General features: G+C 45.8%; 1 long non-coding RNA gene across 1 annotated transcript; it reads right to left on the bottom strand.

Moving 5' to 3' along the window:
• Positions 1–414: 414 nt before the first annotated feature.
• Positions 415–3829, bottom strand: LOC146276172 (uncharacterized). Its single transcript, XR_014766334.1, has 6 exons — positions 1891–3829; positions 1668–1778; positions 1473–1547; positions 1196–1262; positions 1067–1103; positions 415–939 (listed from the first exon to the last, which is right to left on the bottom strand). It is a non-coding gene; the product is annotated as an uncharacterized LOC146276172 (long non-coding RNA).
• Positions 3830–14285: the final 10456 nt, after the last annotated feature.

Here is a 14285-nt window from a genome sequence, read left to right as displayed (position 1 = left end):
TCTTAAAGTAGGCTACACACGTTTCCCATTCTGACACCTCAACCTCTGCAGTGGGTTGTACCATGTGAGGGAGTTCTCCCCTCCCAAATAGAGTTGGTTGGGTCCATAGCCCGTCTTCTCCAAAAAGTTTTCTCAGATAGGCTACCAATAGCTGGGCCGGGGGCAGGGCTGGACTGGGACAAGAAATCAGCCCTGGCATTTTTGGCCATGGCAGCCCACCAAGATTATTTATACGATATGCGGAGGCACATAACATACCAGAGGATATATGCGCATATTGTGCTGTTTCAACAATTAAAATAAAGCGCAGTAGCCTACATGGATGAGAGTAACCATGTTGAAAAATGCATACACTCTTCCACTATACTTACAGAGACTTTCATCTTTGGAGAGATGGCTACAATGCCACAATACCCATCTTGAAGTGAAAGTGGTTGTCAAAGAAACATTGCTAGAGATGTCTTTTCAGTGTTTAATGAAAATACTGTTTATACAAACGTGTACATTGTTTATAAAAATAGAAATTAAACAATTAGGTACGATCATAATTTTAATCTTTTATATAATAGCCCAAAATAACCTTTTGTTCTTTCAATGGCCACATGTAAAAACAGGAGTGGAGATTAAAAAAACTATTAGATCCTCGTGATTAGACGCTTACAAAATGTTTACACTCAAAAAAACAAGGCAGATTACAGGACTTTGAAGAAGAGAGGGTTCTGCATTTGTATTTGGGCACAATGGAGGTTTTGCAGCTAGGTCAAATCTCCTCTGAAATGACTAATGCTTATAATATGTACAGTTTGAACCGTCTCACAGTCAGCAAAAAATGCAAGAACAGAGAACAACAACAACAGGAAGTATACACAATATATGTATTATCTTATTTACACTAACTAGAACACACCAAATTATAACACAGTAAGTCAAAGTGGCACCCTAAAGTATGAGAGAGAGAGAGAGAGAGAGAGAGAGAGAGAGAGAGAGAGAGAGAGAGAGATCAGTTAAGGTATAGTTTAAATAATCTTTAGGTGAACAGAGAGATAATAGCTCATTTTGTACTTACATATGCTGAGACAAAAGGCTGCATGGACCTTGGTGCTCTGAGGGAGACAGAAAGGAGCAGTCAGATATGATAGATTCATCTGATACTGTCTCTTCTATAATCAAAATAAGAGCTATTTAGTAAACTCACAATGAAACAAAAAGAACACACGTGAACTCCACATCAGGGGAAGGCAATCCTTCACTCCAAAAATTACCTAAGGGGAGAGAAAGAGAGGCCAGGTGGGTCAAGAGAACAGTGAAAATTTGAATGTTTCAAAAAATTTACATTGATAGTATTGGTGTCTTTAAAGTAATACAATAATGGATAGTTGCATTCATTACAGTCACTCTGTAAAAGTAGTAGGCTTTATGACCATCCAGGTGGATGCCAGCAAGAACACAAAACAACAGTATTGTAAACTTACAAATTTGAAGAATGCCTGTGAAGTCCACACCAATGAAATGCACATCCCTGGAACACCCCTGGGGGACAGGGCAGCCTTAAAAAAAAGAGTTTGACAGACACAAAAAGTGAGTGATACAAACCAATTGCATTATAGCAGGACAGGACTGATGACTAAAAAAATAAATAGAGCTAGACAACAGTCTGATATACATACTGGTTGAGAAAATGTTGAATGGCCCTCCAATAGTCCACAAGAACAAATATGTAGCAAGGCAATGAAATTGGATGAGCAGGAACTTGAGCAACTGAAAACAGCAAGGGCACCCTGAGAGAGGAGGAGAGCAGAGAGCAAAGCAATAACAACATTATTTTCTGTCAACATTTTTTATTAAATCCACTAATTTAACACAAATGTATTTATTTATCATAAATCTCACCTTATAAAAGCAGTTTCTTCATTGATTCGCTCTTCTCTGCAACTCTGTCAATCACTGTGTCAGTTTCAAGGGACACAAGGACATCCTTTTCAATGGCCATCAACATGAAGGCTTCCAGTTTGCTGGCAGACAGGCAACTCCTCAGTCGGTTTTTGATGTAGCGAAGGGTGGAAAATGACCGCTCACAGGCTACCTGAGTTATTGACAGGGTTAGCAGAAACTTGTATGCCAACCCAAGTAGCGGATATGCGTGAGTCAGCATGTTAAACCTGAGAAGGATTTTGTAGCAGCACAGGGGGCACTCTTTGCAAGACACACAGGTTTTGCTTATTATTTCCATCTCTTCTTGGCCATCTGATTCCTCTTCAACTGCTTTAGTTGCGTAGTTATCCAATTGTGATTGTACCAGCCTGTCCCATTGCTGTGCCAAGTTTCTGAGTTCAATCTGTAGATCTGTAACAGTTGCCCTGCTGTCATACACAACTAGACACTTGCTGAGTTCTTGAAGTGCAGATACAGGGAGTGCACCGCCACTGGTCTGGATGAGGGGGAAGTTTTTGGGATGTAGGAGGGATAAATCTGCATACAGAGTGCCATGAGTGAGGAATCTGTGGTGCATGGCCTCAACAGCTGTATCCAGGATCTGGTGGTGAACATTGACCTCATAGGCCTTCTCTGAATCACTGAGGCTTTCATCCTGGGCCATCTCTCCTGGCAAGACTTTCTTCTTCTTTAGCCTTTTCTGAGGTAGTGCTGCCTCCACTTCCAAATCTAGATCATCCTGCTCCTCTAGCTTTTCATTTGCCCAATGGACAAAACAGTCAGCTGCATCTTTGACGGCCGGGAAATCTCTTGCTATCTTTGTAAGTGAATCGTGTGTTGTGGTGACCATCCTATGTGCAGAGAGGATGTCCATTCCTCCGGTCTGTAGGTATTTTGACAGTGGTGAGGTGAACTCAAATACCCGGAGGAATAACTGAGCTGTGAGCACAGTTTCGTATCGAAGTAAGCCGTCTCTGTATCCTCTGGCTTTGTTTCTTGCATTTGATGCAAGTGACTTCAGCTTCATTATGGCAGAAAGTGTGGACACCACTTCAACAAAAAGGCCGCCATCAGGTCTGCCAAAGTTTCCAAAAACTTTCCTCAGGGCATGATGTTTAGCCCACCATCTCGTCTCTCCAATTGTTGAGATGCGTTTGTGCCTCTTGTCCTGGCTCTCGGTCTCCCACACACTCACTCTTGTGTATGAGTCCCTGATGAATACGGCAATGTCGTTCAGCAGGTCAAATAGTGATCCACTTTCAATGACGCTATGGGTGGTATCGGACAATACAAGGTTCAAGACATGTGCATAGCACCACACATGCTGATGGGTGGGGTTTTTGGATGCCATTAATGCAGAGAAACCTCTGTATTGACCCTGCATATTAGAGGCTCCATCTGTGGCGTTTCCAATGCACAGGCCTATGTCCAATTGCAGACTCTCAAGGACTTCTGTTAACAGCGTCACGAACGACTGTCCTGTAGTTGTGCTGCATTGTACGACTGCAACCAGCCTTTCATGGACTGCATCCGTCACAAACCTCAAAATCACAGAACACTGCTCTCTCCCTGTAACATCTTGTGTTGTGTCGAGCTGCACAGAATACATTCCGGCTTTTTTGATGTCTGCTGAGATGCTCTCTTGAATTAAATGCTTGATAGCATCGATTACTGCATCCACAGTTGTTTTGGACAGGAGGGTAATGAGAGAGCCTCTGCCTTGTGTGCCTGAAGCATGGATCTGCTTGCTTTTCTCAATTACACTGCTGAGGTGCTCCTTTAAACACACATCATATTTCCCCAACAATATAATAAGTTCTAGGAAATTGCCATGGTCGAGACTGTTGATGTCCAAGGTGTACGCAGCTTCATTGTGCTCCTGCCTGTAGCTTAAGCCTCTCTTCCCTAAGACTCTCGCAACCTCCACCACACGTTCCAACACCTGACGTCTCTTCTTCACCTGCTCACGGTGTCCTTTCAGCTGTCTTCCCTCAAGGAGGTGATCAACACTTGCTCTGGAGCAGTTTAATACATATGCCTCAGCACACTGTCTATGTGCCATGCCTCTCTCATGCTCCTCTATTCTTTGGTGCACATGCCTCCAGTCTGTCATGCCTCCAATGAAAGAACTTGGGTCATTGGGCTTGCTAAAAGCAAGGCAAAGAAAACAAAATAAAGCATTACGTTCATCACTATAAGTCAGCCATTTCCATGCCATGTCGTCCGTTCTTGTGAAGAGCCTCTGGATGACAGGGTTTGTGGCATTCTGCTGTGGGTGAAACTTAAAGAATTCCTGCCTTTTTGTGGAATGAGGGCGGCTAAAATAGTCTACAACTGCCTGATCTTCCTGTGACTCCTCCACTCCTACTCCAACAGTCTGACTTGACTAAACATAGAGAAAGAGAGAGAGACAGGAGCATTAATTTCACTAGTGTTATTTCTCTGGTTACCTACTAATGAATAATCATTATTAGCAATTAGAAATAGCAATATTTCACTATTACATGATAATAAATAATAACTGTAAGCTATAACACCTGCAAACTATAACATAATAGCAAGCAAGCTAAAATAACACTGTAAATTGGACACAAAGTCTACTCATAGCGCACACACACACACACACACAAAAGAAATATTAGAACACATGTTTTCTCCAGGGAATACATGTTTGTCTAAATTTTGTTTATTAAGCTGGCTCACAAACAAGTTTTATCTATGTTTTCATGTCCCAAAAAAGCTGTTTACCCATAAAGCCTAATAAATTAATAAAGCAATTAAACACTGACAGCTTCCTCACATTAATGTTGTTCAAATAGCAATAGCAAAGTGATGCTCTTTCAATACACAGTCAACAGAGCTATTTAACTCCCCAAAGAAAAGCTAGCAAATGTTTAGTGGGCTAACTGTTGTGTTAGCTAAAATAGCCACTTTGACCGGGCTCAGTCTAGATTACTCTGTACAACATGTTGTTATAACGCAGGAGCTAACTGTTAGGAAACTACATAGTTGTTGGTATTATTAGGTTCCTCCGGTAGGAGGGAACCTAGTGTTATTGTTGGTATTCTTATTATTATTATCTTTCTTCTCCTTGCGCCCCAATATCTCAAAAAGTCCCTGGTCATACAATTTCTAATTTGGCACATTGATACTACATCCAAGTGGGTACCCCCACACCAAATATGGGCCACATCGGACCATAGGGGGCGCCACAGGCCACGCCCAAAAGTCCGATTTTCAAAGTGATGGCATTTCCACCTTATTGCTCCAATTCTTCTGAAACTTGGTGTGCATGCCTCATTTTTCATGAGGAACAAAAAAGCCTCAAAGACCCATAAGGTCCGCCATGATGGATTTTCCTGTACTGTGATAACTTGGGAAAACCTTCAAAATTCCTCTTCTCTTGAACCAAAGGTGAAATTGGCTTGAAATTTGGTACAGATATGTATCATTGACGTATTTAAAAACGTTACTTAAGGCAATTGAATCAAGTACAAAATGGCTGATATGGGTGTATTTATGTAAATGTCCACATTGCCTCAATATGTTTGTGTCACTAAATCAAATGTATTTTTGAAGGATGGTTCAAACCTAATAAGCTTTAAGGTGACACGCCTTTGAAGTACCATGCAAAGTTTCACCTTGATATGTCAAAATATGACTGAATTACAGCTGTTTGAACTTGGACCAAATCTGACAATGCTCGCCATTGGAGAAACAGCTTTTTTTAATTATCCAGTTATTGAACTTTGTGTATTCCATGCCTGGGAATGGCTCAATTGGCTGAGATGTTGTGCTGGTAATCAAGGTTCAATACCAGTCAGAGGCATAGTTTTTATTTTTTTATTCTGACCAAACCCCCTCCTTGAGTCACCACCTTACCGCGGTGGAGGGGTTTGCGTGTCCTAGTGATCCTGGAAGCTATGTTGTCGGGGGCTTTATGCCCCTGGTAGGGTCTCCCAAGGCAAACAGGTTCCAGGTGAAAGACCAGACAAAGCGTGGCTCAAAAAACCAACCATGAAGAAACACAACGATGGTTCTCAGTTGCCCCTGCCCGGAAGCGGGTCACCGGGGCCCCCCCCTGGAGCCAGGCCCGGGGGTGGGGCTCGATGGCGAGCGCCTGGTGGCCGGGCCTTTTCCCATGGGGCCCGGTCGGGCACAGCCCGAAGAGACAACGTGGGACCCTCTTCCAGTGGGCTCACCATCCGCAGGAGGGGTCATGGGGGTCGGGTGCAGTGTGAGACGGGCGGCGGCCGAAGGCGGGGGCCTTGGCGGTCCGATCCTCGGCTGCAGAAGCTAGCTTTAGGGACGTGGAACGTCACCTCGCTGGCGGGAAAGGAGCCTGAGCTGGTGCGCGAGGTAGAGAGTTTCCGGCTAGATATAGTCGGCCTCGCCTCGACGCACAGCACGGGCTCCGGAACCAGTCTCCTTGAGAGGGGCTGGACTCTCTTCCACTCTGGAGTTGCCCTTGGTGAGAGGCGTCGAGCTGGGGTGGGAATACTTGTTTCCCCTCGGTTCGGTGCCTGTACATTGGGGTTCACCCCAGTGGATGAGAGGGTAGCCTCCCTCCGCCTTCGGGTGGGGGGACGGGTCCTCACTGTCGTTTGTGCTTATGCACCAAACGGCAGCTCAGAGTACCCACCCTTTTTGGAGTCTCTGGAGGGGGTGCTGGAAAGCGCTCCTCCCGGGGAGTCCCTCGTCCTCCTGGGGGACTTCAATGCTCATGTGGGCAATGACAGTGAGACCTGGAGGGGCGTGATTGGGAGGAACGGCCCCCCCGATCTGAACCCGAGTGGTGTTCTGTTGTTGGACTTCTGTGCTAAACACGGCTTGTCCATAACGAACACCATGTTCAAGCATAAGGGTGTCCATATGTGCACCTGGCACCAGGACACCCGAGGTCTCAGTTCGATGATCGACTTCGTAGTCGTGTCGTCGGACTTGAGGCCGCATGTCTTGGACACTCGGGTGAGGAGAGGGGCGGAGCTGTCAACTGATCACCACCTGGTGGTGAGTCGGCTCCGATGGTGGGGGAGGACGCCGGTCAGGCCTGGCAGGCCCAAACGTAATGTGAGGGTCTGCTGGGAACGGCTGGCGGAACCCTCTGTCAGAAGGAGCTTCAACTCCCACCTCCGGGAGAGCTTCGATCATGTCTCGGGGGGGGCCGGGGACATTGAGTCCGAATGGGCCATGTTCCGGGCCTCCATTGTTGAAGCGGCTGACCGGAGCTGCGGCCGCAAGGCGGTCGGTGCATGTCGCGGCGGTAACCCTCGGACCCGGTGGTGGACGCCGGAGGTGAGGGATGCCGTCAAGCTGAAGAAGGAGGCCTATCGGGCTTTATTGGCTGGTAGGACTCCTGAGGCAGCTGATGTGTACCGGCAGGCCAAGCGGAACGCGGCTTTGGCGGTCGCGGAGGCAAAAACCCGGGCATGGGAGGAGTTCGGCGAGGCCATGGAGAATGACTTCCGAACGGCTTCAAAAAGGTTCTGGACCACCATCCGGCGACTCAGGAGGGGGAAGCAGTGCTCTGTCAACACTGTATACGGTGGGGACGGTGCGCTGCTGACTTCGACGGGGGACGTCCTGGATCGGTGGAAGGAATACTTTGAAGACCTCCTTAATTCCACCAACACGCTTTCCGACGTGGAGGCAGAGTCTGGGGACATCGGGGGGGCCCTTCTATCTCTGGGGCCGAGGTCGCCGAGGTGGTTGAAAAGCTCCGCGGTGGCAGGGCCCCTGGGATGGACGAGGTCCGCCCGGAGTTCCTTAAGGCTCTGGATGTTGTAGGGCTGTCTTGGTTGACACGACTCTGCAACATCGCGTGGACATCGGGGACAGTGCCTCTGGACTGGCAGACCGGGGTGGTGGTTCCCCTCTTTAAAAAGGGGGACCGGAGGGTGTGCTCCAACTTTAGGGGGATCACACTCCTCAGCCTCCCTGGGAAAGTCTATTCAGGGGTTCTGGAGAGGAGGGTCCGCCGGATTGTCGAACCTCGGATCCAGGAGGAGCAATGTGGTTTTCGTCCTGGCCGTGGAACAGTGGACCAGCTCTATACCCTCCGCGGAGTCCTGGAGGGTACATGGGAGTTCGCCCAACCAGTCTACACATGTTTTGTGGATTTGGAAAAGGCGTTCGACCGTGTCCCTCGGGGGCTCATGTGGGGGGTGCTCCGAGAGTACGGGGTACCGGATTCCCTGATCGGGGCGGTCCGGTCCCTGTACGACCGGTGCCAGAGTTTGGTCCGCATTGCCGGTAGTAAGTCGAACTTGTTTCCGGTGAGGGTTGGACTCCGCCAGGGCTGCCCTATGTCACCGATTCTGTTCATTACCTATATGGACAGGATTTCTAGGCGCAGCCAGGGTGTTGAGGGGGTCCGGTTTGGTGACCTCAGGATCGGGTCGCTGCTTTTTGCAGATGATGAGGTCCTGTTGGCTTCATCGGGCCGTGACCTTCAGCTCTCACTGGAACGGTTCGCAACCGAATGTGAAGCGGCTGGGATGCGAATCAGCACCTCCAAATCTGAGGCCATGGTTATCGACCGGAAAAGGGTGGAGTGCCATCTCTGGGTCGGGGAGGAGATCCTGAACCAAGTGGAGGAGTTCAAGTATCTCGGGGTCTTGTTCACGAGTGAGGGAAGAATGGAGCGCGAGGTCGACAGGCGGATCGGTGCGGCGTCCGCAGTGATGCGGGCTCTGCATCGGTCCGTTGTGGTGAAGAAGGAGCTGAGTCGAAAGGCGAAGCTCTCTATTTACCAGTCGATCTACGTTCCTACCCCCACCTATGGTCACGAACTATGGGTAGTGACCGAAAGAACGAGATTGCGAATACAAGCGGCCGAAATGAGCTTTCTCCGCAGGGTGTCCGGGCTCTCCCTTAGAGATAGGGTGAGAAGCTCGGTCATCCGGGAGGGGCTCAGAGTAGAACCGCTGCTCCTCCGCGTCGAGAGGAGCCAGCTGAGGTGGCTCGGGCATCTGATTAGGATGCCTCCTGGACGCCTCCCTGGTGAGGTGTTCCGGGCACGTCCCACTGGGAAGAGGCCCCGGGGAAGACCCAGGACACGCTGGAGGGACTATGTCACTCGGCTGGCCTGGGAACGCCTCGGGGTCCCCCAGGAAGAGGTGGTGGAAGTGGCCGGGGAGAGGGAAGCCTGGGCCTCCCTGCTTAGGTCGTTGCCCCCGCGACCCGATCCCCGGACAAGCGGGAGATGACGACGACGACGACGATTCTGACCAAACAGTTTTTAGTCTCCCAATAAATCCTCCGGTTGTAAAACATAGCAATGCGTGTTTATTTGAGCCCATCACAACACTCCGATCATCTGTTTAGCGAGACTGTCAAACAAAACCTATTGTTTTTGGGTGTATTTACGTAAATGTCCACAGTACAGTAGCTAGCTACTTGTAGTCTATGCATGGAAGTGTCAGATTCACAACCGAGTTAACTCTAATCAAGTAAATTGTTTGTTCAGGTGGAGGTACCATGCAAAGTTTCACCTTGATATGTCAAAATATGACTGAATTACAGCTGTTTGAACTTGGACCAAATCTGACAATGCTCACCATTGGAGAAACAGCAACAATTTTGACTGATGGTTTTTCAAACCTAATTGGGTTCAAGATTACATCTCTCTGAAGTACCATAAACAATATCACCTTGGTATGTTAATGATTTATATGAGAGCTGTTTCAACCTTGGTTGAATCTAAAAACGCTTACCACAGGAGAAACAGCTTACTTTTTTGTACAGTAACTGAACATACCAATACTCAACACTGAGAATAGCTCAACGAGCTGGAACAGTGACCTGCAAGTATAAGGTCGTAGGTTCGAATCCAGCCACACTGAGTCTTTGAATATATGTGTAGTTAAACAGGATGACATCGTTCTGAAGTACCATGCGCAAATTTCACCTTGATATGTCAAAAGATCATTGAATTACAGCTGTTCAAGCTTTGGCCGAATCGAACAAGCCATGCTACAGAAGATACGGCTTCTTTTTTTTTTTTTTTTTTCAGAAACTGACCAGAATTTATCAGCCCTGCGGGTAGCTCAATTGAAATGTTTGAAATGTTGTCCTGCAAAGTGTAAGGTCACTGGTTCGAATCCAGGCACAGTCTTTTGGCCTGTCATAATTTTGATTACTTGTTTAGTTAAACAGACAGACATCATTCGGAAATACCATGCGCAATTTCATGCAATTTAACCTTGAAATGTCAACCTTTTCTCAACCTTTGTCCAAAACCTGACAAAAAACTAATACTCATATCACTCAGTCGGAGCACAGCTAGATAATCAGCATCAACACCCTTGGGTACCCAGCATGCAGTGCGGCATGTCAAAAAACGCAAAGACTTGTGGAAAATAGTTTGGTTACAACAGCCGTGCGAGAGATTTCAGTTGTTGTGTTCTTCAGTTAGATATTTGTAATGTTATTGTTTGTTAGTTAATATAATCTTGTTGGTCACCCTGATTGTGCATGTTGTGTAGTTTAATCGGACCAGAGACTTGGCTGCTACACTGTCACAGGCTATTCCTGCAAGGACTTGAACTTGAGCTCTGCCCTAGCCCAGTTGCCCACATGACTATTGTTAGTTGTTCATTGATTGAGAGTCTGGAAAGAGATCAACTCAAGGAGAGTTTCAATATCCTATGGAAAGTTCATAATCAGCCCTTACTAATCATAAAATCTCAGCGGTTGGTGTGTAGCAGAGAGGCTAGAGACACTGACTTGTAACCTTGCTCATGAGTTCAAATCCCTGTTCAGCCTATTGTTGTTGGCCAAACATGAAGTAGTTTTGCTCTCTTGTTGTCCAACTCTCAATCTTCTACAGTGTACATTTTTATAATATTTAGCGGAGGAACCCGCATTGCTGCTTGCAGCTATATTTTGTATTTATTTCAGTGCCCAAAAGCATTTGGTCAATTCTAAGTGCATGTCCACAGCATGTAACACTTGCGACGAAGGCCCAAGGGATGAGAATGTTGCTAAAATAAATGACAGATTGTGACGGGAAACGGTAACATTAACTTAGGTATTCATCAGGGAATTAAAGCACATCAAATCGCAGTCTTAAAATCATCTCCCAGCGTACAACTAAACAAATTAAATGTTGTTCGAGATCGCTCGGCTGAACCAGGAAATTATTTGCCGTGTCTGCCAAAGGTATTGGGCTCATAAAGTGGGAGGGGATAGGTAGGAACACAGAGTTTGGCATGGAAAACCTGCTAGTTAGTTTCACAGACTAAGTTACCATGGAAACTTACCAAAAGGTTTTGTTGCCTCTTTCTGGAACGTGGAACTCGGAGTATGCCTCTTTTCAAGGTTAAACAACTCAAAGTTTTCACTAAACCTGCTACCTGGAATACCCCCCTGGTCTACTGCCAACTCCACTACCCTTAAACCAGTAATATCTATTTACAAACAGGCTCTCAAAATACTTGACAAAAAACCTAAATCACGCCATCACTGTTCAGATCACATTCAAGAACTACTGTTTAACGTTAAAATTCCAGTTTAACCTAGCCCCCCCCACCACTATGCAGCCTAGTCAAGTTTAGAACACCAGCAACCAGTGCTTCTCGAGGGGCAGCAAGAGGAGACTGTTATTCCTTTAAAAAAAAGTGTATTTGGACAGTCGATTTTCTCAATTAGGTCAGCCCGGGAATGGAACCACCTCCCTCAAAACATTAGAGAATCAACCTCATCCAACTGTTTTAAAAGTACTCTCAAAACATGGTTGATAAATAACCAAAAATGTGATCACTAGTGTGTAATCAGTAGAACTTGTATATTGGGGTTGTATTTTATTGATTCTTATTTTTTTATATTTTGTTTTTATTGTCAATGTTATGTTTGATATACGTTAATGCCTTTTTTTGGTTGTATAATCTTTTCCCCTCTGGCAGAGGGACTGCCAATGGAAATGAGCCTTTTGCCTATAATTGGGTGCAATTACATTTGAATGTTTATGGATGTATACTGTCGCTCTTGATCAAATAAACAAAAACAAAACAAAAAAAGTGTTCTAAAACTTCCTGGTAGACGGCTGCGCTGACCTTGGACCTGAGAAAACACAATACCGCATCACCCACACTATAAAAGTAGGTAGTACAGAAAACCCTGAGTTGAACCCAGTGTTGCCAATTTAGCGACTTTGTTTTTCCCAGTGTTGTTGGAGACTTACTGGTGTTTTGGAGACCCTGACGAGAAAGCACAGATAGTTTTTCAGTCCCGCTTTAACGATTAGCGGGTGCTGCTTTGAGCTCCTCCGCTGTCCCAAAGCGCTCACAGCGGTTAGTCAGAGCAGACCTCAGAAGACCCACACAATCCGCATCCAGACTGTAAATGAATCACGAATGCCCAAACCCACCATTTTTCCCGCCCTGGCTTACAGAACAAACTAGAGAGGGTACAATTTCTGGGGAAATTGTAGGGTGTGCTTGGTTGCGTTGGTTGCAGGGGTCCGTATCTAAATTACAGTGCGTTCACACTGCAGCGACGCGATGCAAGCATGTTTTCCATTAATGTTCTATGGAGCCAGGCGAATCGCTTGCATGGTGCATTGTGGGTAGCGACGCGACAGAGTTGAGATTTTCTCAACGTTATGCAAATGAGGAGCGATTTTCGCTAGCGATGGCCAATCGCAGTGTTTTCTTGTTTCGCGTAACGTAGCAACCATGGTAAACATTTCTAGCTTTCAGTTTTAAAGATGGAGAAGCTAATTGCCTGTGTGGCTACATATCCAGTCCTGTAGATACGTCCCTGTATTTGTACAAAGACATTAATAAAAAGAATGAGGCCTGGCACAGGTTTGCCGACGTTGTTGGTGCTCCTGGTGGGTTTTCTGTACTTTCAAATTCAGTCTCTCGTCACAGTACGTAACTTTGTTCTAGCTAGTTACTGTACAGTAGTTGCCCGGCTGTAACTCCCTGGTCGTATCGACAGATTAACAGGGACTTAGTAATATAATAAAACTTTTTACACATGTCAACGTGTATGTTTATGAAACAGTTTTGTATTTTGAGTATAAGTTGTACTTTGATAGATGTTGCGAGTACGTAAACCCAAGTCTGCACAATTGGCCATGACAACTACAACAGTGATTTTAGAGAACTACATTCTACATAATCAGTTTGAAACGTCCCCTCAGCGTGATGAACTGTGGGAAGGCGAGCGATGGCAAGCGATTTGCGTCGCTGCACTGTGAACGCGGGGTTTACAACTGATATTTCCGTATATTTAATATAAAAATGCATAGCCTACTTATTTATAAAGATTTCATATATTTAAAAGCACATTTTTTTCTGCTCATTTACAACTCAAAATACTAAGAGTGAAGAGTAGAATGAAATAGTCGTCTTTTCATTTCCCCTGCAAGAGGGAATGGTGATCAGCAACCTCATAGTTGAATCAAATCTAATACATTTAGCAGACCGGTGAGAAAGTTTACCTAATCTCTATGACTTAAACGTCATTGTAAGTTTTTTTCAGGCTAACTGAAAAAAATGCCCCAAAAAAAAGTAAATAAGCTTGACATTTATTTAGGGGAAAACCACTCATTCATAAACATGTCAGTGGTAGCAATCATTGTCAGTAACAAGGCAAAATGCGATATAGCCCTGCTGTGTGGAGAAGGTGCCCCTGTAAATTGTAGGCTACTACTACTACTAGACTGTCTCGGTAGCAAGTGTGTTGGTTGAATTCGATTTAACGTTACTTCCGTTGTACGGTCTAGGCTGAAATGAATTATTTTCATGAACAGATTGACAAAGTTTAGGCTGAGGCAATGGAGTTCAGGTTAAGGCCGTTATATGGTACTCCGTACTTCACGATTACGGACACATGGGAAGGGCCTACACATAGATGGAACGCCCTGGAACGCCCTCTCCGTCGTCTCCGGGGCCCTCGGAGAGCTCTCCCGTGCACCGTTGAAATTCCTGTCTATCCGTCATGCCGTGCTGTACAGTGACGGATACCCCTTGGCCGTGATTGGTCCGCTGTTAGCTGCCATCGTTCACTGTGTGTGAGGAAAGCCGGGAGGAGGTACATAAACACTCGACGACGACGCTGACGACTCCGATAGAAAGGCGTTTTCTCTAAGGTCGTCATCTTGAGAGACGTCTGTGATGAGAACTTCTTGGAGAGAAAGTTTATTGTGAGCTAGTTTATGCTCTACTCTAGCGAATTCATAGAGACTTGCCATTGCACAACAACATACATATTACCCAGCAATCATCATTGCTAATCACAAAAATACCAAAGAAAATAAGAACGTATTCATTTCATGGAATCGTTTTTTAATAGTTTCTAGAGTGTATATAAGATAAGTATATCATTTTGTTATAGAGTGCTAC

The sequence above is a fragment of the Hypomesus nipponensis genome, chromosome 8, assembly GCF_054491055.1.
Source record: "Hypomesus nipponensis isolate SF chromosome 8, ASM5449105v1, whole genome shotgun sequence".
NCBI classification, from domain to species: domain Eukaryota; kingdom Metazoa; phylum Chordata; class Actinopteri; order Osmeriformes; family Osmeridae; genus Hypomesus; species Hypomesus nipponensis.
This window is presented reverse-complemented; position numbering and strand designations above follow the sequence as displayed.